At 38.3% G+C, this 26,248-nt stretch overlaps 1 long non-coding RNA gene across 2 annotated transcripts in view; it reads right to left on the bottom strand.

The window, feature by feature from the left end:
• Window positions 1-26,248, bottom strand: part of LOC110259772 (uncharacterized) — an 835,641-nt gene that overhangs the window by 61,073 nt on the left and 748,320 nt on the right. Inside the window, exons 1-3 of one of the 2 annotated variants that reach the window (XR_002342113.2) lie at window positions 19,424-19,647; window positions 19,209-19,326; window positions 1,827-1,904 (exon numbers count right to left, since the gene is read on the bottom strand). This is a non-coding gene — a long non-coding RNA (uncharacterized LOC110259772). Of the gene's footprint in view, window positions 1-1,826; window positions 1,905-19,208; window positions 19,327-19,423; window positions 19,648-26,248 lie in introns of those variants that run through there. The other variant, XR_014838463.1, reaches the window with a different exon arrangement.

Raw genomic sequence — 26,248 nt, 5'->3', positions numbered from 1 at the left:
GTGGAAGAGGCTGTAGTATTATCTAACCAATCCAAGAGTTTCATGGCTCCTATGACACATATTGTGGATTCAAATATGTCCTCCCCTTCCTCCTTCAGGAGGCACTAACTATGTACTTTCTGGCAAACCTGACTCTGGCTTTCTTCAGAGTTTTACCATTTGACTCCTCATTAACCCCACTCTGTTAGGGTAAACAGGGAAAGGCAAAAGAGAGAAACTAAAAAGATATTACCTTAGTTGTTTATCCCTAAGTGATATATAATTCACACCAACAGACTAAAATATTAAGACACTTTTCTTGACAACTTCCTTTAAACAACAAGAAGAATTCCTTCTGTCTTTTTCACTTATACGAACTATAATTTTCTTCTGTGTGTGGGTTTGTCTACAAGCACAGAATTTGAGAATACTTAGAAAAGTACATGGTTTCTTCATTTACTTTCATATGTGTGAAACTCACTTGACAATTTAAGTGGGGATTCTTTTTTAAAACTCTGAAAACTGTTGTTTAATTTGGGCATTTTGCCACCTTCCGCTGTTGTTATCCATGATAATCTAGTATTCCATTACTGTGAAAACTCAAGGGTTACCTAATCATGAAAACTAACGAGCAATAAATATGCTCAATCAGCTATTCTCAATATAGCTGAGAATAAGAAATGAACTACTCCTTTGACTAGGGAACCATGTTTCTTTCCTTATATTAACTATACTATGGGTCCTTTCAAAAAGTGATAGAGTGGGCTAACCAGGGAGACTGAGTTGGAACACAGTTGAGAAAAGTAGGTCAATTTCAGGAAGCTTGCATTCTAAGAGGTCCAACAGAAACTTCTAGTCACCTATCCAATAATTATTCTCTTCTTTTTTTCTTAGCATCAACCCCCTTGAATTTATTGAGGGCAGAGATATTCCCAAAGCAAAGTTACGGTCAATAAGATGTAAAAAGATGGCCCAAGTTGTCTGGAGAGCTTCTGAGGAACTATCATTAGAGGTGGAAAGTTAGACCAAAACACCCTTCCCTACCCTCTTTCTTGCATGTATATGGACATAATGACAGCACCCTCAAGGTGAACCTGAGGATGAGAGCTATGCTTTCAAGCATAAAAAGGCAGCAGTGTTTAAGGGACTATATCCCTGATGAGCACCCAAACTCTGGGACTGCCTCTTACTGAGCTTCTTTTATCGGACAAAACCCCACTTATTTAAGTCATTGTTATTTCTGGTCTCCATTACTGGCAGTCAGACATAATTCCTAATTGGTATCTGGAGTAAAATATTCACTATTGTCTTAAGCTTTGATCTCTGCTGAAATGCAAGTCCCCTGGAAGAGGTATCCTTGTAGAATTTAGGGTCATTTCTGTACAGCATGTTTTGCCAAGGAGAGCCGAAGTAGAGATAGAAGGCTTTAGAATAAAATTTAAAAAGGTGCTTGTAGGGATCATGGAGAATACCAAATAACTAAAAAGATAATAAACTGGTTCATTGTAATATAAAGTGAAAAGTGATCAAGAGACTTGTATTGAGATTTTTGGAAGATTCCAAAACAAAGGGAGAAAAAGTGCATCACATCAGCAAGGGAACTTGCGTTAAGCCAAAAGAGAAACAGTGCACTCCTGCTCATCTGACATGTTTCTCCCTTATAGCCACATTTTCCCCCCAGAGATTGAGAATAACTAGGCAAGAAGGCTCCACCTGGGGGCACCTTCTTATCACCAGATATTCAGCCCCCTCCCTGGCCTATCCATAAAATTTACTATGTTAGTCTCAGATCGATCAGCCCTGGCTGATTTCAAGAGTCAGGGATTTTTACAAAAATATTTTAATACCTTTCACTCTTCTTTCTCTTTGAAGTTCCAGCCATTATAATTCAGCTATTTCTTGGCTCATAAACTTGGCAAGGCTCTCTGAAAAAAAAAAAAAAAAAATTCATCTCATTGGCAGAGAGGTTTCTCATATACTGACAGTTTAGCTTATACAAAATCGCTGAGTAATAGGAAGGATAAAATAAGGATTTTAAAAGGAACAGGAAGCAGAATGCCCTCCAAAAAGGAATCCCAGACACTGATTTTTGCTTATCTCAGAAGATGAAGGGACTTTCCTCTGAAGTAGCGTTCACTGACCTCCTGCTAAAACTGTTTATTCAGCGTGATTTCTCCACCGGCTGGAGAGCGGTCTTGTCTTCTTCCCAAACCTTCCTTAAGTGCTGTTTCAAACGTAATTTGGTACTGTCACATCAGAGCAGCCTTGTCTAAGCCCTTCTGCTAAGGAACACAGCTGGAGGCCGAGGACCACTTAGGATGCCTCACACTCAAGCAGCCCTTCATCTCAACACAAATCTTTTAAAAATATTCCTTGGAGCAAGTCTTTGTAGACGGTTCTATCTGACATCTCATAAAAACTGAAAAGAGGAAGCTTGTGCACCTCTGAGAAGAGCCCATCTTCATCTCTGTGTCTAAGCACATGGAAAATATTAATTAGCTAAGTCCTTGAGTACACAATGCAGGAGACATCTGCCCTTGTTTTCTCCATGTTAAATCCCTTTTCCATGCAAAAAAAAAAAAATCTCACAGAGTAAAAATGGTTCAAATTAAAAACACACTCTTTCATACAACATCCTGTCCTGCTTAACAGTGCCATAATTCTACTGTACTGTAAACAATTAGATAGGGGTATTGTAAAATTAGCTCCAATTTGCATAATAATGCTTTACTGTTATAATTTAGTGACTGCATTTGCACAAATTTAATAACAATTCAGCTTACATTTTTTGCTTTAATGTATTTGATACAAATAATGTCAAATTTATAGATTACTAGGTTCCCCAAAGCAAGCCTGATGAGGACTTTGCATTTTTGCAAGTTTAATGTACCACATGATATGATAATTCTGGCCTTCTTAAATTAAAGGTCACCTCCTTTTCTGAATTTTTGTTCTCAGATAGAGGAAAAACAGAGTTTTTAAGACTCAATGATCAGAAACAAAGAAAATATACCCATTTTATACCCAATAACATCTAAAATAACTCAAAATACTTAATATATTTTTCACTATTTTACTTTCAGATAACTATAGAATTTAATCTTAAAACCTAATTTTAAAGATCTTTTAAGTTTAAAATCAATCATATTTGAATCTGGGCTGGCAGAACAAACTGCATTAAAAAATGTTTTTATTGGAATTCCTGATGTGCAGCAGAAACAAATCCAACTAGAAACCATGAGGTTGCGGGTTCGATCTCTGGCATTGCCATGAGCTATGGCATAGGTGGCAAACATGGCTTGGATCTTGCATTGCTGTGGCTGTGGCGCAGACTTGCAGCTGTAGCTCCAATTTGACCCCTAGCCTGGGAAACTCCATATGCTGCAGGTACGGCCCTAAAAAAAAGGAAAAAAAAAAAAAAAGATGTTTTTATTATATTTACTGTCACAGATGTTGACCATTATATTTGTCATAGATGTTAATGGACCTGACCATTATTGTCTTTTGGATTTCAGTATAATTCCACCTGATAGAAATTGAATTGCCACATAAGCTCTGCTCTTATCTGAGGCTTTGGGCTTCCAGAGCCACTGGGTCAATGATGAAATCAATGCTTTCCCTGAGGAAAATTTTAACGATTATGGTATCACAGAGCATCTCTTTTTCACAAATGAGAACAGAAGTGGGTTTCTTGTAAAAAAAAAAAAAAAAATAGAAGGGTTATCTGTATTTGGAGCTCAGTGAACTAGTTTGTCAAGGAAGGTGGTTCACCTACTGAAAAGACTTTCTTGATAAGATTGTTTAACACTGGACTGAGTTGTCAAAAAGAGGTGCAAAAAGTTGATTTACAATGTTGTTTTTCTGGTATACAACAAAATGTGATTCAGTTTTATATATATATAAAACTATATATGTATATGTTCCTTTTCAAATTCTCTTCTATTATAGTTTATTAAAAGATACTGAACAGCAGTAGAACGTTGCTGTTTATCTATTTTATATATGATAGTTTATATCTGATAATCCCAAACTACTAATTTATCCCTCCCCCCTTTCCCCTTGGGTAACCGTAAGTTTGTTTTCTATGTCTGAGTCAGTTTCTGTTATGTAAACAAGTTCATTTCTATCTTATCAAATGATATTTGTCTTCTCTGACTTCATTTAGTATGATCATCTCTAGGTCTATCCATGTTGTTGCAAATGGCATTCTTACACTCTTTCTTTATGTCCGAGTAGTATTCCACTGTATATATGTACCACATCTTCTTTATCTATTCATCTGTTGATGGATATTTAGGTTGTTTTCATGTCTTGGCTATTGTAAATAGTGCTGCAGTGAACACTGGGATGCATGTATCTTTTATTCCCCTTTTTTTTCCTTTTTGTCTTGTAGGGCTGCACCTGCAGCATATGGAGGTTCCCAGGCTAGGGGTCCAATTGGAGCTGTAGCCACCAGCCTATGCCACGGCCACAGCAATGCAGGATCAGAGCTGTGTTTGCGACCTACACCATAGCTCATGGCAACGCCAGATCCTTAACCCACTGAGGGAGGCCAGGGATCAAACCGTGTCCTCATGGATGCTAGTCAGGTTTGTTAACCCTGAGCTGTGACGGGAACTCCACATGTATCTTTTCAAATTTGAATTTTCTCTGAATATGTGCCCAGAAGTGGAATTGCTAGATCATCTGGTAACTCTATTTAAATTTTTCTTTAAGGACCTCCATCCTATTCTCCACAGTGGCGGTATCAATTTACATTCCCATTGACAGTGTGCTAGAGTTGCTTTTTCATCATATCCTCACCAAAATTTGTTATTGGTAGAATTTTGATACTAGCCATTCTGTAAGTGTGAGGTGATATCACATTGAAGCTTTGATTTGCACTTCCCTGAGGATTAGTGATGTTGAGCATCTTTTCATGTGACTGTTGGCCGTCTGTATGTCTTTGGAAAAGCAGCTATTTCAAGGACTCTGCCAATTTTTTAATTGGGTAGTTTTGTGTTTTGTATTGTATAATTTTGTTTTTGGCAGTATCTATAGCATGTTAAAGTTCCTAAGCCAGGGATGGAACCTATGACATAGCTGCAGCCTGGGCCACAGTAGTGACAACAGCAGATCCTTAACCTGCTACACGACCAGGGAAGTCCCATGGATTGTTTGTATGTTTGTTTGTTTTTGGTATTGAGCTTTGATGTTAAGGAAGGGTTGCACATTCCTCACTTTAAATCAAAAACTAGAAATGATTAAGCTTAGTGAGAAAGGCATGTCAAAAGCCAAGATGGCTAACTGGAACAAGAGGCCTAGTTTCAGCCTAAGTTGTGAATGCAAAGGCAAAGTTCTTAAAAGAAATTAAAATTGCTATTCTAAATGATAGGAAAGTGAAAAAGCCTTATTGCTGATATGGAAAAAGTTTTAGTGGTCTGGATAGAAAATCAAACCAGCCACAATATTTCCTTAAACCAAAGCCTAAATCAGCACAAGGCCCTAACTCTCTTCAATTTTGTGAAGGCTGAGAGAGGTAAGGAAGCTGCAGAAGTCAAGTCTGAACCTAGTAGACATTGATTCATGAGCTTGAAGGGAATAAACCATCTTCATAACATCAAAGTGAAGGATGAAGCAGCAAGTGTTGCTGATGTAAAAGCTGCAGCAAGTTATGCAAGAGATCTAGTTAAGTCATTAATAAAGGTGGCTACACTAACCAAGGGCTTTAATGGAAACAAACACAGTCTTCTATTAGAAGAAGGTACCATCTAGGACTTGCATAGCTAAAGAGGAGAAGTCGATCCATGGCTTCCATGCTACAAAGCAAAGACTGAATATTTTGTTAGGAGCAAATGCAGCTGGTGAACTGCAGTTGTAGCCAATGCATATTTACCATTCCAAAAATCTTAGGGCCCTTAAGGATTATACTAAATCTACTTTGCCTGTACTCTATAAATGAAACAACAAAGCCTTGATAACAGCATATATGTTTACAATATGATTTACTGAACATTTTGAGATCACTGTTGAGACCTACATCCCAGAAAAAAATATTTTTTTTCACAATATTACTGCTCACTAATAATACCCCTGGTCACCCAAGAGCATTGATGGATATGTACAATGAGATTCATGTTGTTTTCATGCCTGCCAACCAACATCCATTTTTGTAGCCCATAGAACAGGGAATAATTTCAATTTCCAAGTCTTAAGAAGTATATTTCATAAGGCTATAGCTGCCATAGATAATGATTTCTCTAACAGATCTAAGTAAAGTCAATTAAAAAACTTCTCAAAAGGATTCACTATTTTCAATGTCAGCAACAACATTCATGATTCACCAGGAGAGTTCAAAATATCAACAATAGTAGGAGTTTGGAAGAAGTTTATTCCAATCCTCATGGATGACTTTAAGGGATTTATGACTTTAGGTAGAGAAAATCACTGCAGTGGAAATACCAAGAGAATTTGAATTAGAAGTGGAGCCTGAATATGTGCCTGAACTGCTGCAGTCTCATGATAAAACTTGAATGGATGAAGAGTTGTTTCTTAGGGCTGAGCAAAGAAATTGGTCTCTTGAGATAGAACCTACTCCAGATGAAGATGCTGGAAAGATTGTTGAAGTGAATCAACAAGAAAAAGAGTGCAGAAACCAGAAACATATGGAGATTAAACAATATGCACTAAACAACGAAGAGCTCAATTAAGAAATCAAAGGGGAAATAAAAAAATACCTACAGAAAAATGACAACAAAGACATGAAGATCCCAAACCTTGGGATGCAGCAAAAGTAGTTCTAAGAGGGAAGTTTATAGCAACACAATCTCACCTCAGGAAACAAGTAAAATCCCAAATAACCTAGACTTACACCTAAAGCAACCAGATAAAGAAGATTAAACAAAATCCAAATTTAGTAGAGAAAAGAAATTATAAGGATCAGAACAGAAATAAATAAGGTAGGAAGAAAATAATAGAAAAGATCAATAAAAGTAAAAGTTCATTCTTTAAAAAGATAAACAAAATGGAGAAATCTTTAGCAAGATTCATTAGGAAAAAAGAGAGAGGCTCAAATCAATAAAATTGGAAATGAAAAAGGAGAAATTACAATGGACAACACAAATACAAAAGATCACATAAAGGCAACTATATGCCAACAAAATGGACAACCTAGAAGAAATGGACAGATTCTTAGAAAGGCATAGCCTCCCAAGACTGATCCAAGCAATAAATAGAAAATATCACTAGACCAATCACAAATTCTGAAATTCAAAGTGTGACTAAAACACTTCCAAGAAACAAAAATCCAGGACCAGATGACTTCACAGGGGAATTCTATTAAATATTTAGATAAGAGTTAACATCTATCCTTCTGAAACTCTTTCAAAAAATGGCAGAGGAAGGAACATTGTCAAGCTCATCTCCCTGATACTAAAAGCAGACAAAGACACCACAAAAGAAGAAAATGACGGACCAATATCCTAGATTAATATCCTCAAAATATCAGCAAAAATCCTCCAAATACTAGCAAACTGACTGCAACAATACATTAAAAGGATTGTAAACCATGATCAAGTTGGATTTAGCACATCGATCATTCAATGTGATATACCACATCAACAAACTGAAGAATAAAAACCATATGATCATCTCAATAGATGCAGAAAAAGCTTATGACAAAATCCAACACCTATTTATGAAAAAAACCCTCCAGGAAGTAGGCAGAGAAGGAACCTACCTCAATGTAATAAAGGCCATATGTGACAAACCCACAGCTAAGATAATTTTTAATGGTGAAAAGCTGAAAGAATTACTGCTCAGATTAGGAACAAGACAAAGATGTCCATTCTCTCCACTTTTATTCACCATACTTTTGAAGTCCTACCCATGGCAATCAGAGAAGAAAAAGAAATAAAAGGAATTCAAATTGGAAAGAAAGGAGTAATATTATCAATTTTTGCAGATGATGTGATACTACATATAGAAAATCCTAAAGACACTACCAGAAAACTTTTAGAGCTCATCAATGAATTTGGCAAAGTTGCAGAATATGAAATTAACACATAGAAATCTATTGCATTTCTATATACTAACAATGAAAGATCAGATGGAAAAATTGAAGAAACAATCCCTTTTACCATCACATCAAAAAGGATAAAATACTTAGGAATAAACCTACCTAAAGAGACAAAAGACCTGGACTCTGAAAACTATGACACTGAGGAAAGAAATCAAAGATGACGCAAACGGACAGAAAGGTATACCATGCTCTTGGATTGGAAGAATCAGCATTGCCAAAATGATTACCCAAGGCAATCCCTATCAAATTACCAATGACATTTTTCACAGAACTTAGAAAAATCTTTAAATTTGTATGAAAACACAAAACAACATGAATAGTCAAAGCAATCTTGAGAAAGAAAATGGAGTGGGATGAATCAGGCCCCTGAACTTCAGACATTACTACAAAGCTACAGTCATCAAAACATTATGGTGCTGGTACAAAAACAGAAATATAAATCAGTGGAACAAGACAGAAAGTCCAGAAATAAACCCATGCACCTATGAGTAATTAAACTATGACAAAGGAGGCAGGAATATACAATGGAGAAAAGACAGCCTCTTCAATAAATGTCTCTGGGAAAACTGGATATCTCTAAGCAAAAGGATGAAATTGGAACACTTTCTGGGGATGCAATTTCTCTCCTAAAAACAACAAAATTTACAACCAACTGCTGAGCAGTCTTCAACCAAATGGACCAGAAACTTTCAAAAAGATATCCTACTCCAGAAGACAAAGAGGAGGCCACATCAAGAGGTAGGAGTGGTGATTATGCAATATAAGCAACCCTATACCTCCCAGGTGGGAAGCCCCGCAGACTGGAAAGTAACTGTTTTACAGAGACTCACCTACAGGAGTGAGAGTTCTCAGCCCCACATCAAACTCCCACATGTAGGGATCTGGCATGGGGAGAAAGAGCCCCTGGAGCATCTGGCATTGAAGGCCAGTGGGGCTTGTGCACAGGACCTCCACAGGATGGGGGGAAATGGTGACCTCATTCTTAAAAGGTACACACAGACTTTTATGTACACTAGTCCCAGGGCAAAACAAAGTCTCCATAGGAATCTAGGTCAAACCTGACTGCAGTTCTTGGAGGAACTCCTGGGAAAACAGGGGTGAATGTGGCTTGTTGTGGGGAAAGGACATTGGAAGCAAAGCTCTCAAGAATATTCAGCAGTGTGCCTTTCTCTGGAGGTGGCCATTTTGGGAAAATCTGGCCCCACCCATCAGTACTGAGATGCTCCAGGCCAAACAACAATCCAGGTGGGATCACAGCTCCACCCCTCAGTAAACAGGCTGCCTAAAGACATCCAGGCACACAGATGCCCCTACTCTTACCCAGAGACAAAACCCCACCCACCAGAGGGATAGGAATCAGCTCCACTTACCAGTGAGCAGGCATCAGTCCCTCCCTTCAGGAAGCCTACAGCAAGCCCCCATACCAACTTTGGCCACAAGGGGGACAGATGCCAGAAGTAAGAGAGGCTACAACTCTATTATCTGTAAAAAGGTCACCACACCAAAAACCTATAAAAATGCAAAGACAGAGAACTATAACTCAGATGAGGGAGAAAGAAAAAAACCCAGAAAATTAGCTAAGTGATGAGGAAATTCTCAGCCTCAAGGAAAAAGACTTTAGACTCTTGATGCTGAAGATGATGCAAGACATTGGAAATAAACTGGAGGCAAAGATGGATAACTTAGAGGAAACACTGAGCAAAGAGATAAAAGATATAAAACTTAAACAAGAAGAGATGCAAAAAACAGTAACTGAAATAAAAAATTCATTAGAAGCAGCCAACAGCAGAATACAGGAAGCAGAAGAACGAATAAGCGAGGTGGAGGACAGATTAGTGGAAATCAGGGATGTGGAACAGAAAAGAGAAAAAAGATTGAAAACAAATAAAGAGATTCTCAGAAAATTCTGGGACAATGTTAAACACACCAACATTCATGTTATAGGAGTGCCAACAGGAGAAGAGAGAGAGAAGGGGACAGAAAAAATATTTGAAGAGATAATAGCTGAAAACTTCCTTAACATGGGAAAGGAACCATTCACTCAAATCCAGGAAGCACAATGAGTACCATATAAAATAAACCCAAGAAGAAACACCCCAATACACATATTAATCAAACTGACCAAAATTAAAGACAAAGAGAAAATATTGAAAGCAGCTAGGGAAAAGAAACAAATAACATACAAGGGAACCCTGAAAAAGTTATTGACAGATTTTTCAGCAGAAACTCTGCAGACCAGAAGGGAGTGGCATGATATACTTAATGTGATGAAAGGAAAAAAGCCTCCAACCAAGATTACTCTACCCAGCAAGGCTCTCATTCAGATCTGAAGGAGAAATCAAAAGCTTCACAGATAAGCAAAAGCTAAGAGGACTCAGCAACACTAAACCATATTTACAACAAGTACCAAAGGAACTTCTCTAGGTAGAAAACAAAAGGCGGCAACAGGAAACAAAAATACCACAAATGACAAGGCTCATCAGTAAAGGTATGAAATCCATGCACAATTATGCTACCAAAATCAGAAATCATGAGAAGAGGAGGGTACAGATGCAGTACACTGGAGATGCACTTACAATTAAGAGACCAACAACTTAAAACAATCTCATATATATCAAAGCTTCAGAATAAATGCAACCCAAAAATCTACAATTGTTACACAAATAAGAAAAATCAACTCAAATACAACACTAAAGATAGTCATCAAACCACAAGAGGAGAGAACAAGGGAAGAAAAAAGAGCAACAGAAACAAATTCAAAGCAACTAATAAAATGGTAATAAGAACATACATATTAATAATTACCTTAAATGTTAATGGACTAAACGCCCCAACCAAAAGACATAGATTGGCTGAATGGATACAAAAACAAGACCCATATATATGCTGTCTTCAAGAGACCCATTGCACTTGTAGGGATGCATACAAATTGAAAGTGAGAGGACGGAAGAAAATATTCCATGCAAACAGGAATCAAAAGGAAGCTGGAGTAGCAATACTCATAGCAGACAAAATAGACTTTAAAATGAAGAATATTTTAAGGGAAAATGAAGGTCACTACATAATGATCAAAGGATCAATCCAAGAAGAAGATTTAACAATTTTAAATATCTACGCACCCAACACAGGTTCACCACAATATGTATAAGGCAACTGCCAACAACCTTAATAGGACAAATCGACAATAACACAATCATAGTGGGGGACTTTAACACCCCACTTACAGCAATGGACAGATCATCCAGACAGAAAATCAGTAAGGAAACACAGGCCCTGAATGAAGCATTAGATCAGATGGACTTAATAGATATTTATAGGACATTTCATCCAAAAGCAACAGAATGCACAGTCTTCTCAAGTGCACATGGAACACTCTCTAAGACTGATCATATCCTAGGCTACAAATCCAACCTCGGTAACTTTAAGAAAACTGAAATCATATCAAGCATCTTTTCCGACCACAACACTGTATGACCAGAAATCAGCAAGACAAAAACTGCAAAAAACACAAACACGTGCAGACTAAACAACATGTTACTAAACAACCAATGGATCACTGAAGAAATCAAAGAGGGAATTAAAAAATACCTAGAAGCAAATGACAACAAAGATACGACACTCCAAAACCTATGGGATGCAGCAAAAGCTGTTCTAAGAGGAAAGTTTATAGCAATACAAGCCCATCTCAGGAAACAAGAAAAAGCTAAAATAAACAAGCTAACTTTACATCTAAAGCAGCTCGAGAGAGAAGAACAGACAAGACCTAAAGTTAGTAGAAGGAAAGAAATCATAAAGATCAGAGCAGAAATCAATGAAATAGAAACAAAGAAAACCACAGAAAAGATCAATGAAATGAAAAACTGCTTCTTTGAAAAGATCAACAAAATTGATAAACCCCTAGCCAGACTTATCAAGAAAAAAAGAGAGAGGCCTCAAATCAATAAAATTAGAAATGAAAAAGGAGACGTAACAACGGATATCACAGAAATACAAAGGATCATAAGAGACTTCTATATGCAACTATATGCCAATAAAATGGCAAACCTAGAAGAAATGGACAAATTCTTAGAAAAGTACAATATTCCAAGACTAAACCAAGATGAAATAGAAAAGATGAATGGACCCATCACAAGAACTGAAATTGAAACCGTGATTAAGAAACTTCCAACAAACAAAAGTCCAGGACCAGATGGCTTCACAGGTGAATTCTATCAAACATTTAGAGAAGAGCTAACACCTCTCCTTCTGAAACTATTCCAAAAAATTGCAGAGGAAGGGACACTCCCAAACTCATTCTATGAGGCCACCATCACCCTCATACCAAAACCAGACAAAGATACCACAAAATAAAGAAAATTACATGCCAATTTCACTGATGAACATGGATGCAAAAATCCTCAACAAAATACTAGCAAACCACATCCAACAATACATTAAAAGGATTGTACATCATGATCAAGTGGGATTTATTCCAGGGATGCAAGGGTTCTTCAATATCCGCAAATCCATCAGTGTGATACACCACATTAACAAACTGAAGAATAAAAACCCTATGATGCTCTCAATAGATGCGGAAAAAGCCTTTGACAAAATCCAATACCCATTTCTGATAAAAACCCTTCAGAAAGTGGGCATAGAGGGAATCTACCTCAACATGATAAAGGCCATATACAACAAACTCACAGTGAACATCATTCTCAATGGTGAAAAGCTGAAAGAATTCCCACTGAGATCAGGAACAAGCCAAGGATGTCCGCTCTCACCACTACTCTTCAACATAGTTCTGGAAGTCCTAGCCACAACAATCAGAGAAGTAAAAGAAATAAAAGGAATCCAAATTGGAAAGGAAGAGCTAAAACTATCAGTATTTGCAGATGACATGATATTATACCTAGAAAATCCTAAAGAAGCTACTAGAAAACTGTTAGAGCTCATCAATGAATTTGGCAAAGTCGCAGGATACAAAATTAATACACAGACATCAACTGCATTTCTATATATTAACAACTAAAGATCAGAAAGAGAAATTAGGGAACCTATCGCATTTACCATCACATCAAAAAGAACGAAATACTTAGGAATAAATCTACCTAAAGAGACAAAAGACTTGTACTCTGAAAACCATAAGATGCTGATGAAAGAAATCAAAGATGACACAAAAAGATGGAAAAACATACCATGCTCTTGGCTTGGAAGAATCAGTATTATCAAAATTTCTATACTATCCAAGGCAATCAACTGATTCAAGGCAATCCCTATCAAAGTACCAAGGACATTTTTCACAGAACTCAAACAAAATATTTTAAAGTTTTTTTGGAAGAACAAAACACCCAGAATAGCTAAAGACATTCTGAAAAAGAAAAATGGAGCTGGAGGAATCAGGCTCCCTGACTTCAGACTATACTACAAAGCAACAGTCATCAAAACCATGTGGTACTGACACAAAGATAGAAATATACATCAGTGGAACAGGATAGAAAGCTCAGAATTAAACCCATCCCATGCACACAGATACAACTAATCCATGACAAAGGAGGCAAGAATACACAATGGAGAAAAGACAGCCTGTTCAATAAGTGGTTGCTGGGAAAACTGGACAGCCACATGCAAAAGAATGAAATTAGAGCACTCCCCAAGACCATATACAAAAATACTCTCAAAATGGATTAATGACCTAAAAATAGAATTACCATTTGATTCAGCAATCCCACTCCTGGCATCTATCCAGAAGAAAACATAACTTGAAAAGATACACATACTCCAATGTTCATTGCAGCACAGTATGCAATAGCCAAGATATGGAAATGTCCATTGACAGAAGAGTGAATAAAGAAGTGGTACATATACACAGTAGAATATTACTCAGCCATTAAGAGGAAAGAAATACCGGCATTTTTAGCAACATGGATCGACCTAGAAATTATCATGCTAAGTGAAGTTAATCAGAGAGTGAGACACCAACGCCATATGCCACGTTGAATATAAAAAAACAATTTCTTTGCAGACTCACAGACTTTGAAAAAAACTTTGGTTTCCAAAGGAGACAGGTTGGGGGGTGGGGGATGGGCTGGGGATTTGGGATGGAAATACTATAAAATTGGGTTGTGATGATGATCATACAACTATAAATGTAATCAAATTCATTGAGTAATTTTAAAAAGACCAAAAAAGGACAAAAAAATTCAATTAAAAAAAAGACAACATATGAATGAGAAAAAATAGTTGCAAACTATGTAACTTAGAAGGGCTTAATATCCAAAATATACAAACAACTTATACAACTCAACAGCAAAAAAACCCAACTGAAAAGTGGGCAGATGACCTGAAGAGATATTTCTAAAAAGAAGACATATGGATGGCAAACAGGCACATGAAAAAATGCTTTATATCACTAATTAGTAGAGAAATGCAAATTGAAATTACAATGAGGTATCACCTCACACCAGTCAGAATGACTCTCATTAATAAATATACAAATAAAAAATGCTGGAGAGGGTGTGGAAAAAAGGGAACCCTATTATACTGCTAGTGGGAATGTAAATTGTTACAACCACTATGCAAAACAGTAGGGAGGTATCTCAGAAAACTAAATATAGAACTACCATGTGATCCAGCAATCCCACTTCTGGTCATATATCCAGACAAAACTTTCATTGAAAAAGATACGTGCACCCGTATGTTCATAGCAGTAGTATTCACAATAGCCAAGACATGGAAACAATCTAAATGTCCACTGAAAGATGAATGGATTAAGAAGATGTGGTACATGCACACAGTGGAATACTACTCAGCTATAGGAAAGAATAGAATAATGCCATTTGCAGCAATATGGATGGAACTAGAGATTCTCATACTAAGTGAAGTAAGTCAAAAAGAGAAAGACAAATACCATATGATGTCACTTGTATGCGGAATCTAAAATATGGCACAAATGAACATATTTACAGAACAGAAACAAACTCTTGGATATAGAGAACAAACTTGTTGCTGAGGGGGAGGGGGAGGGAGTGAGATGGACTGGGAGTTTGGGGTTACTAGATGCAAACTTTTGCATTTGGATTGAATAAGCACAGGGAATTTTATCCAATCACTTATGATGGAACATGATGGAAAATACTATGAAAAAAGTAATGTATATATATGTATAACTCAGTCACTTTGCTGTACAGCAGAAATTGACATAATATTTTAAATCAACTATAACAACACGCTTAAAAATATAAGATGGTACCTTAAAAAAAAAAAAAAAGGAAAATAATCCATTTACCATCATGTGAAAAAGGATAAAATGCCTAGGAAAAAGTCTAACTAGGGAGGTGAAAGATCTGTACTCAGAAAACTCTAAAATGCTGATGAAAGATATTCAGGACGATACAAACAGATGGAAAAGTAAATGTGTTCATGGGATAAGCATTAATGTTCTTAAAATGACCATGCTATCAGAGGTGATCTACAGATTCAATGCAAAACCTACCAAAATATCAATGTCATTTTTTACAGAAGAACAATAAATCTGTATTTATATGGAAACACAAGATTCCAAATAACCAAATAATCTTGAGAACACAGCATGTTGTATCAAACTCTCTGATTTTAAACTTTATTACAAAGCTACAGTCATCAAAATAATATGGTAGGAGTTCCTGTCATGGCTCACTGGAAACAAATCTGACTAGAATCCATGGGGACCAGGTTCGATCCCTGGCCTCGCTCAGTGGGTTAAGGATACGGAATTGCCATGAGCTATGGTGTAGTTCACAGAGGCAGCTCAGATCTATCATTGTTGTGGCTATGGCATTGGCTGGCAGCTACATCTCCAATTCGACCCATAGCCTGGGACCATCTATATGACATGGGTGCAGCCCTAAAAAGACCAAAAAAAAAAAAAAAAAAGTATGGTAAAGGCACAAAAACAGACACATAGATCAATGGAACAGAATAAACAGTCTAGAACTGAATACATACTTACATGGGAATTTAATCTATGACAATAGAAGTAATACCATACCAGGCAAAAAGATTGTCTCAATAAGTGATGCTGGGAAAACTGAAAAGCTGTATGTAAAGAAGCGAAATTAGAAGATTTTCTGTTACCACATACAAGAAGAAAACCAAAACACATTATAGACCTAAATATAAGACTGTAAAACTCCTAGAAGACAACATATGTAGAACCCTCTTTAGTATAAATCATAGGTTTTTTTTCCTGACACATCATCTCTAAAGGAAAAAGGAACAAAGGCAAAAATAAGCAAATGGGACCAATTTACAATGTTTTTCATGGCAATGGAAATCACTGAGAAAACACCTACTAATGGGAGAAAATATTTGCAATTTGATTGATAAGGAGTTAATATCCAAAATACATAAACAGCTCATATGGCTCAATATTAAAAAAAAAAAAAAGGCCCTTAAAAATGGGCAGAAGACCTCAATAGACATTTTTTCCAAAGAAGACATACAGATGGCCAGCGGGCCCATGAAAAGATGCTCAACATCACTAATCATCAGGGAAATAAACATGTAAAGCCTCAATGAGACATCACTTCACACCTGTCAGACTAGCATCAAAAATTCTACAAATAACAAATTTGGGTGAGGATGTGTCAGAATGGGAACACTTGTACACTGTTGGTGGGAATGTAAACTGGTGTAGCCACTACGGAGAACAATATGGAGGTTCTTCAAATAACTAAAAGTAGAATTATCATATGATCCAGCATGTCCACTCCTGGGTATATATCCAAAGAAATCAAAAGCACAAATTTGAAAAGACATAAACTCCAATGCTCATGGCAGCATCATTTATAATAGCCAAGATATGAAAGAAATATGTGTCCATCAACTATGCATGTGTGTGTGTGTGTGTGTGTGTGTGTGTGTGTGTGTGTAATACATAAAATGAGTATTACTTAGCCATGAAAAAGAATGAAATCTTGCCCTCATAAAAACACAGTTGGATTAGAGGGTGTTATACTAAATAAAATAAATTAGAGAAAGACAAATGCTGTATGGTTTCACTTATACAAGGAAGCTAAAAAACAAAACAAATGAACAGTCATAAAGGAATAGAAACAGAGTTATAGATACAGAGTAAATGGGTGGTTGCCAAATGGGAGCAAAGGGGAGTGAAGGGATGAAGGAAATGTGTGAGGAAGATTTAAAGGTACAAATTTCCAGTTGCAAAATAAATGGATCGGGGCTATAAAATGTGGGGAATTTAGTCAATAACTATGTAATCTTTGCGTGATGACATACTGTACTAGACTTACCCTATTGATCAATTTGAAATGTATAGAAAAATAGAATGATTATGTCATGTAACAGGGACTAACAATGTTATAGGTCAATTATATTTCAAAAACAAACAAACATACAGAAAAAGAGATCAGATTTGTGGTTACCAGAGGTGGGGGTTGGGGGGATTGGATGCAGGCAGTCAAAAAGTATAAACTTCCAATTTTAAGACAAGTAAACACTAAGGAAGTAGCTTACAAAATGAAAGTAATTAACACTGATGTATGTTATACATAAAAGTTATTAAGAGTAAATCCTAAGAGAGTTTATCAAAGGAAAAATATTTTTCTTCTATTTCTTTAATTTTGTGTGTATATGGATGGATAGTCACTAACCTTATTGTGATGAACATTACATGTTGTAAGTTAAATTATGCTGTACACAAAATTTTACAGAGCTGTGTATCAATTACATCTCAATAAAACTGGAAGAAGAAAAAAGAAGACATGGTACATATATAATAGAATATACTTAGCTATAAAAAAGAGGGAAATTTTGCTGCTTATAACAACATGGATGGACTCTGATAGCAATGTGCTAAGTGGAATAAGCGAAAGAAAAATACTGTATGATCACACTTATGTGTGGAATCTAAAACAGACAAGTCAAAGTCTTTAATACAGAGCACAGATTGGTTAATGCCACCGACATGAAGTAGGAGGGGTTTGGGGTGGGGGGAATGAATGAAGGTGGTCAAAAGGCACCAAATTCCATGTATAAAATAAGTCCTGGGGATGTAACATACAACACAGTGTTATAGTTGAAAATACTGAATTGTACACTTGGGAAAAAATGAAATACAGCATGAAGCAAAAATGAAAATGTTCCTCTCAAGTAATCACAATACTTAATTACGGTTATTTCATTCTCACAGATTTTCCAAATTCTTACTGATATGTGTTAATTGCTAACATATGGAACCATCCTCAAACTGAAGAAAAAAGGCACCTAATAAGATTCTGATGTTGAAGCATTAACTTCACGCTTTGGTTTTATGTATTTTCAGAACACTTCCATATATATTTTCTCAATCAAACCTCATGGTGTTCACATACAACTCAGAATCCTATTTTGTAAGGTAAATAATTTGATATCCAAAGGTTTCTGGCTTGTCCCTGATCTCATGGCTAACAAATGGGAAAATTAAATTATAATCTTTGGATTATTTTCAAACAAAAACACTCATCATAGATAGCTTTGGTGCATGCCTTCTTCTGTCCAGTTTTCTCTTCCATGTTCATGTCAGCTTATATTTATTGGGCACCTAATTTGGCTAGGTACCATGGCAGGAAAAGATGTGAAAATCAAAGCCAGACCTTCTACTTAATTTGGGATTCTCAGAATTAGCTTTAGGTCCTTGTATGCCATCCTAAGAGGGAGTGCCATCTCTAGGGTTTTGATGAGGGATGGGGCAGTTAGGCAGGGAAGGAGGGAGAGAAGCACAAGGAAGCATTACTCAGTCCACCTATATGAAGTCAACTGATATCTCAAAACCATCTCTAGAAGCTTGATAACCTTCGTTTCAGGACACTACATGGTGGGGATTAGAAAGTGGGGGAGAGAGGGGGACAAATTTATCTCCTCTCTGACATTGGTTGTAGGTTTGCTCTTTGGGGTATTAATTTCTTTACAGTAGGTGTCACCCATATGTGAACATCTACAGGGTCTGCCTCATCCCCGCGCAATCACAGAAGCCTCGGGTGGGAGGAAAGGGGCCTAAGGAATGAGCATCAAGGAATGCACACTGGGGAGGTGCCGGTAGAACTTTCAGGTTCCCCCAGTGAGATAATGGAATGAGAGCCAGGATGGAATGAGAGAGGTGCTGCATGAAAGGAATCTGGATGTAATTCAGTGTGAAGATTTAAACACTCACCATCCACATTTCCAATCCTCACAATGGCTAGCAGGAATCTTCACAAAGGCTTCTCTCAGAATCTCTAATCGTATGTAACCAAACCACAAGTCTTGCCTCTTCAGAGTCAACTCTCCTCCTAAGACAAATGGTGAAAAAGATTCATCTTCGCTTTGACGAAGATGGTTTCATGTTTACAATTATACAGACATGATATGAAAGAAAATGGGACATACCATGAGCATGGACGTGGGAACAAAACTTAATTCACTGAGGCAACGCTGAAAATCAACATTCTTTGTAAGTGGCTTTGTTTCAATAGGCGCTGGGAGAGAAACGTCATCAGTCCTTGCCTTGGAGAAACGGACTGACTATTGGCTTCACTTGGAATTCACCTGGGGAGCTTTCAAAAGACTGCTGGCCCAGGTGCCACCCCTAGAGGTTCTACATTAATTGGACTGGGGTACAACTTGAGCATTAGGATTTTAAAAGCTCCCATGTGATTCTTCCGTGCAGGCAGGGTGTTTCAACCTGTGATACAATGCAGGCTTCAATCTAGCCTAGAAGATGTTAAACATTAGTGCATCAGAGACCTAGGGAATTTGTTAGGCATGCTGATTCCCAGATCCATGGACAGGATTATGATTCACTGAGCCTGGGGTGAAGCATAGGAATCTGCAGAGTTAATAAATGCTCCAAGAGAACCGTGTATAGAGTGCTTAGACCTCACTTTGAGAAACATTTCCAGTCTTAAGAGGGTAATGGCAAGAATGAAAAGATTTCACGAGAGAGTACAAAGGTTGTTCATCAATTGAAAAAAGCACGAGGAAATATTAAAATTATTTACTCCGATGACAGGGTCAAAGGAGGATTTTAAAAAAGGAGGCTAGATACTGTTCCTCCTGGAGGGGAAATGTGCTGTGTGGTGAACAGCTGTTCTTTATCTCCTCCAAGACAGATGAAGAGAAGAGGCCTTTAAACTGTAGCATGTGGGCTTTTGGTTGTATGCAAGAAAGGAATTCCTGGCAGTAAGAGTTGTTAAGCACTGATTTAGGTTATTATGGAAGGCTGTGAAATTTTTTTTCTCTGGCGGTTTTCAAAACCAGTATAGATTCTCATCTATCTGGGCTGGCTAAGGTATTTCCTGCTAAAAGGCAGAGGGAATAGACTAGATAACTTTTTAAGTTCTTGAATGGCTTATGACATGGATTTGTAACTAACAGCAACAATTTTTAAATATGAATGTGGAGGGACTTCCAGAATGGCCGAGAAAGGAGCCTGGCCGGCCCTTTTCCCAGCAAGGCAACCATTTATTTGATGAAAATTATATATATATAAAGTTAAAGCTCTGAAAATTGTCCTCAGGGCATACAGCAAACGGAGAAACATTCACTGAACAAAATCTACTCAGTCACAGAAAGAACACCCAGAGTCCATGGCATTTGAGTCATGGCCCTCTTCTCTCCATCAACTCTGAGTTTGAGAAACTTCTGGGAGTTCAACTCTGGGTGGTGCAGCCAAGGACACCAGGGGGCATTGGGGGGAGGGGAGGGGACTTCCTCCTCCCCCAGCTCCCAGTTTAGGGCTTCATTTACACTCTGCCAAGCACAGGCTATAGGTGCTTATCAATCTCCTCTTCCCACTCACATTACAGAAACTTACTTAGGGCAGGTGTGGCAGAAAGGTCTGAGGCTCCCATCCACCACCAGCTCCTCAGAGGGCAGAGATTTTGCTCCAGGTGTGGCAGTCTGAGACTACTGGGGCCCCAGTTGCTCCTGCCTCAGCAGTATGGATATGCCATGCTTGGAGAGGGATGGGAAGGATGAGAAGATACGAGGTTACCATCCCCCACTCCAGCACCCACTTGTGAAGCAGAGGTGTCACTCATGAGACACAGACCACTGTCCCTGCTCCCAGCTCCTGTGCAGCAGTGTAGAGGTTCTGCTCAGCAAGAGAGGAAAGTTGTAAACAGCTCTGTTGGACGGGACTGACTGCACCTGGAATAGAGCTTGGAGAATTCCTGGCCTAAGGGTGTTTTTTAAAACAATGGAGATCTGGTGGAGAGCAATTAAGAGGGTTTGGTAACTCCTTGATACTGGTAGCAACAAGAAAAGAGCAGAACAGCCAGAAGTTTAACAGAGAGAACCATAGAAAGATATAGCCAAAAATAATTCTCTTGGATTCATAGTCAACAACTCTTTGGGTAGAAATGGTTGTGCCTGTGTACAGGGCATTACTCAGAAGGAAGCCAGGAGTTGGGCTGATTTGAAATCATTCTCCAAGTTGCATACTGATCCCTCAGCACAGGAGAGAAGCCTTACTGGCACAAGGGGTTGAAGCATAACCTCTGACCAAACATTGACTTGAACAATAAAGTACTCTGGGCCAGAGGAACTCCTTAAAAGGAAGCCAGGCTTACAAATAAAATTATATGCATCCCTAGCAGTTTGGAAGACTGTGTACATGCACCCCCTCAGGAGCAGGTTAAACAGGGAATTTACAAGTTACTAGTCCCTGGCCAATTGTGGGACATTGTGATGGCAGTCTCTAAGCCACACAGACACCCAGCAGTAAAGGGTAAAATCTAACTGACCATGGGGGCTTAAAACAACCTTTGGTCCATAAGTAGACTCCGTGACAATCCCTAAGAAGCTAGGGTAAAAGATAAAAATAAAGGAAAAGTAATGAGTAGACATCAAAGTCTGTACATTACAGGGGAAATCAACTTCACCGAGTTAGTTCAACCAAGTCACTGAACATTAAATGATCAAGCAAACAATGACAATCACAACTCCTCACGGGATATAGGTATTCACAAATGCTATAATGTGCTGTCTAAAATATCCAGTTTTCAATTAACAATTATAAAATGTGGGAGTTCCCGTCATGGCGCAGTGGTTAACGAATCCGACTAGGAACCATGAGGTTGCGGGTTCGGTCCCTGGTGGGTTAAGGTCCCTGGTGGGTTCAGCCTTGCTCAGTGGGTTAAGGATCTGGCGTTGCCGTGAGCTGTGGTGTAGATGGCAGATGTGGCTCGGATCCCGAGTTGCTGTGGCTCTGGTGTAGGCTGGTGGCTACAGCTCCGATTCGACCCCTATCTTGGGAACCTCCATATGCCGTGGGAGCGGCCCTAGAAGAGGCAAAAAGACAAAAAAAAAAAAAAAAAAAATTACAGAATGTGTTCAGAAACAGGAAAGTGACACAAACACAGAAAAATGGCAAGTAGAAACAACTGCCTTTGTGGAGCCAAGATACTGGACTTAGTATACACAGCCTGCAAAGCATCTCTGAAAAGCATGTTCAAAGAACTGAGGGAAACCATGTCTAAAAAATTCAGGGAAATTGTGGTGACAATTCTTATCAAATGGACACTGTCAGTGAAAAGACTGACTGCTTAAACGGATCAGATGGAAATTCTGAAGTGAAGTATTATAACCAAAATGAAAAAAAATCATTAAGAAGGGCTCAAAAGTAGATTTGAGATGGCAGAAGAAAGAATCAACAGTGAGTATATAATCTAAAGAACAGAGAGAAAAAAGAATGAAAGAATATAAACAGGGCCTCAAAGAAATGTGAGACATGTTTAACATGCCAACATGTGTGTAAAGGCGGCACCTCAAGGAGCAGGAGAGAAGGAAATAGGCAGAAAATAGATTTGTTGAACTTCCTGGTCATGTAATATTTTTCATCAAATTTGGAAGTTTTCAGGCGTTATTTTTTTCAAACTCAAAGTAGGATAACACAGGGAGATCCATAGCAAGATACATCATAATCAAAATGTCAAAAGCCAAAGATAAAGAGAAAATCTTGAAGGCAGTAAGAGAAAAATGACTCATCATGTACAAGGGAACTCCAGGAAGATTAATAACTAATGTCTCATCAGAAACAACGAGGGCCAGAAGGCAGTAGGCATCATACTGAAATGCGAGTGTGCAATAGGAGACCCGACTTTGTGGACATTATTCCCTAGTGACTTCTCATCATACATTTGTCTTTCTCTATTCTGTATGGTTCCCTCATTATTCTCCACACTCTCTCCTGATGGTTTCCGAATCTTTGTGTGGTAAATATTTTATCATTTCACTTAGTACAAATTTATCAAAGTTTTCAAAAATAGTCCTAGATCTTCTATCTCCTCTAGGATGAAGCATGCATTTTCGATTCTTCTTTCAGGTTGTGAGGACAAGGTCTTTGTCGTGGACATCTGTTAGTTTTTGCTCTGCATCTATTCCTTCTTATGATGGTATACCTGGTGTTCTTTTGGGGAGTGATACCTCTCTCCTCAGTCCATATGGTTTATCTGGGGTTCACCTAAAATCCTGGCTTTTGAGGGGGCATATAACAAAAAATCTGCAGAAATTTCCTCTGGCCAAACTGAACCCTGATAAGGTGTAGGAATGGGCACCGACCCAAGCCATGCTAGTGAAACTCAGTTTGGAGACTTTGGTTAGAACAGCTGGGCAGAAGGAGATGTCATTTCATTAGTGTCATTCGGCTGGGCTGATGGAAGCCTGGGGCTGTTGTGGGCCGTCGGGAGGAGAAGGCCTCCTGGAGATATAGGCTGACACAAAGGAAAGGAGAACTGAGAGACTGATAGAGAGAAATCTTGTTGCTATGGCATTATCTGAGCCATAATGAATCTAGTTGACTGAAGCTACTTCTATCTGATTCCATGAACAATTTATCCCTTTTGCATATCAAGTTTGAGCTGGGTTTCAAGTAGTCAAAACTAGAAAAGTTGTGAATAATGATATGCTCCTCTTCTGCATGTTCCATAAACCTATGAATGTGTTAATTATATAATGGAAAAAAATAAGCTTTATATAAGAGGCAAAAGAGAAATAGGTACACAGAGACACAAAAATAGCTTCAGATAATATCTTACAAAGCCGCTTTCTCTTTTTATGGATTTGTCTAAAAAACTGGAGTAACTGTAATAATGAATTTAAGAAACTGATGCTAATTTGATCTTTAATAGCTCTTGTGTTGGACGATGCCCAATAGGTGATGTTGATCTAAGTGTGAACACATCCGTCACGGTGTGTCTACATCTTATTAACCATCCAGGCCTGGGGAGGCTATTGAGGTTACAGTTGAGAGCAGGGTGGGCAGAGGTGACTAGCAAGAGAGCCGTGAACATTAACTCAGCGCCTTGTTGAGCTATGTAGGACATACTAAAAGATCCAAGGAGGCCACATTTAAAAATAGCATAATGAAATTAGTACACTGCAGTCTGCCCTGAGGAGCAGACATGACCTGACTTGATGAAGCTTCACATACAAAATGGATTTTATTTTTAGGGCATTATATCTGGGATAACAATGGCTCTGCTGATAGGAAGGTGGTGGGTATAGTTTGTCTTAGTGGCTGGCACTTACGCTTGAAAAGAACAAAATAGCATATTTAAACTGTCAGGCCCTAATTGTTTCATTAGATGGTGGTAGTCTTTGACAAAAGGAGCTGGCTAACTGCTGAAAGCAAGAATGATGAGCAGTAATTCTGGCAGGGCACTGGGGCGCTGCACTAGTTACCTCTCCTCCTTTGTTTCTTCCCAGTTCATCTCTGTTACAAGGGGAAGTCTCATTTTCAAATGTAATGACTGCTATTAAAATCAGTTAAATGCCTTTCATGAGCTCGGTGGTATATCTTCGACATATTTTTAGATATGAATGAACCACAGAGGCAAGTTCTAGCATTTGCATGCATCGACTGGGTCTCCAGCATTCAGTTTAGTATCAATTAGAGTAATGACAGATATTTACTTAGGACTTTGAACACAGCAGGGTCCTAAAATGATTTACACATTTTATACATTATGGAGGAAATGTTTTGTTTACCACTAACTTGCAGCCACCTCACCACCGTCACCACCAGCCACCTCTCCTGTACAGAAAATGGAGATCCTCGTTTGTGTCTGACAGGGACGGAGGAAGATGTTTTGGTAGGCAGAAGGCAAGAACTCAGCTTAATATCTTCACAGGGCATGGTAGAGAAAGCCCCAGGCTAGGCATTTATGGTAAATAAAGCAGTTTCCACATATTAATTTTATAAAGCATTTCTGCTCTTCCCTCTAACGCTGCACATCTGTGAGGTATCAAGGGAGAGACTGAGTGGGGGTGGGAGAAGGGGGGGGGTTCTGATTTATTTCTTGCTGCTTGGTGGAATAAAAACCCACAGCATGTTTTCCATTTACACACATTTAAGAATTTAGAGGCTGCTTAGAATGAGAGAGTGGTTATATTTCACCAAGAGACATCATAAAAGCTTTCTCCAGTTTGAAACACAAAAAAATCAGATCCCATAGATAGCGATTTTTTTTTTTTTTTTCCTCAGGTACAAGGAATCAAATGTGATTAATGCCTTTTTTCAAGGGCTGGAGTCTCCTTTCCCGGACATCCAGGGAGAGCTCGCAAGGGATCCTCCCAGCCGCCTGCCTCTGTTCTTGGCGGAGATGGAGGGAGACTCCTCCGCTGGTGGGCCGTGTGGACCTCTGCCTTGGAGGCTGCCCCTCTCAGTTCAGAGAGCTGATTTATCTTTGATTCGGGTTTTTAAATTAGCCTTGTTTAAAATCGTCTATCTTTTTCCAGGGGCAGCTTTCCTTTTAGCCAGGCTTCACATTACACACTGTCTATAAATTTCAGCTGAGTTGTTTCCCAGATCCAAGAGTCTGAAATGTGGAAGCCTATGTTTATCATCATCTGGGTCGAGGTGGAACAAGCTTGTCCTTGTGAGACAGTGGTTCCGAGCCTGAATGGGCCTTCTGCGTTGCTGGTTCTCGTTCAATATTAAAGAATGATGATTTTTATCAGAGAGATACTCGGCGTTTAAACCCGCCCCTCCTTAGACAGATGTGGAGTGATGAAGAGTCACAGTAACTGAAAAACGCCATCAAGTAAGAAGAAAGCAGTCAGGAAAGTGTGGAAAGTGTACTGAAGAGGAAAGAGACACTCGGAGCTGAGCTTAGAACTCAAGTGTAAGGACAGTGCTTGTAGCTGTTCCATTTATCCTGGTGAAGAAATGCTGTAAAGCATTCCAGAATCTGAGGGGAATGCACAAGGAAG

The sequence above is a fragment of the Sus scrofa genome, chromosome 2 (genome assembly GCF_054392235.1).
Source record: "Sus scrofa isolate SSC_HxYL_T2T_F1_AM1 chromosome 2, Sscrofa_HxYL_maternal_Yorkshire_Landrace_v2.0, whole genome shotgun sequence".
NCBI classification, from domain to species: Eukaryota; Metazoa; Chordata; class Mammalia; order Artiodactyla; family Suidae; genus Sus; species Sus scrofa.
This window is presented reverse-complemented; position numbering and strand designations above follow the sequence as displayed.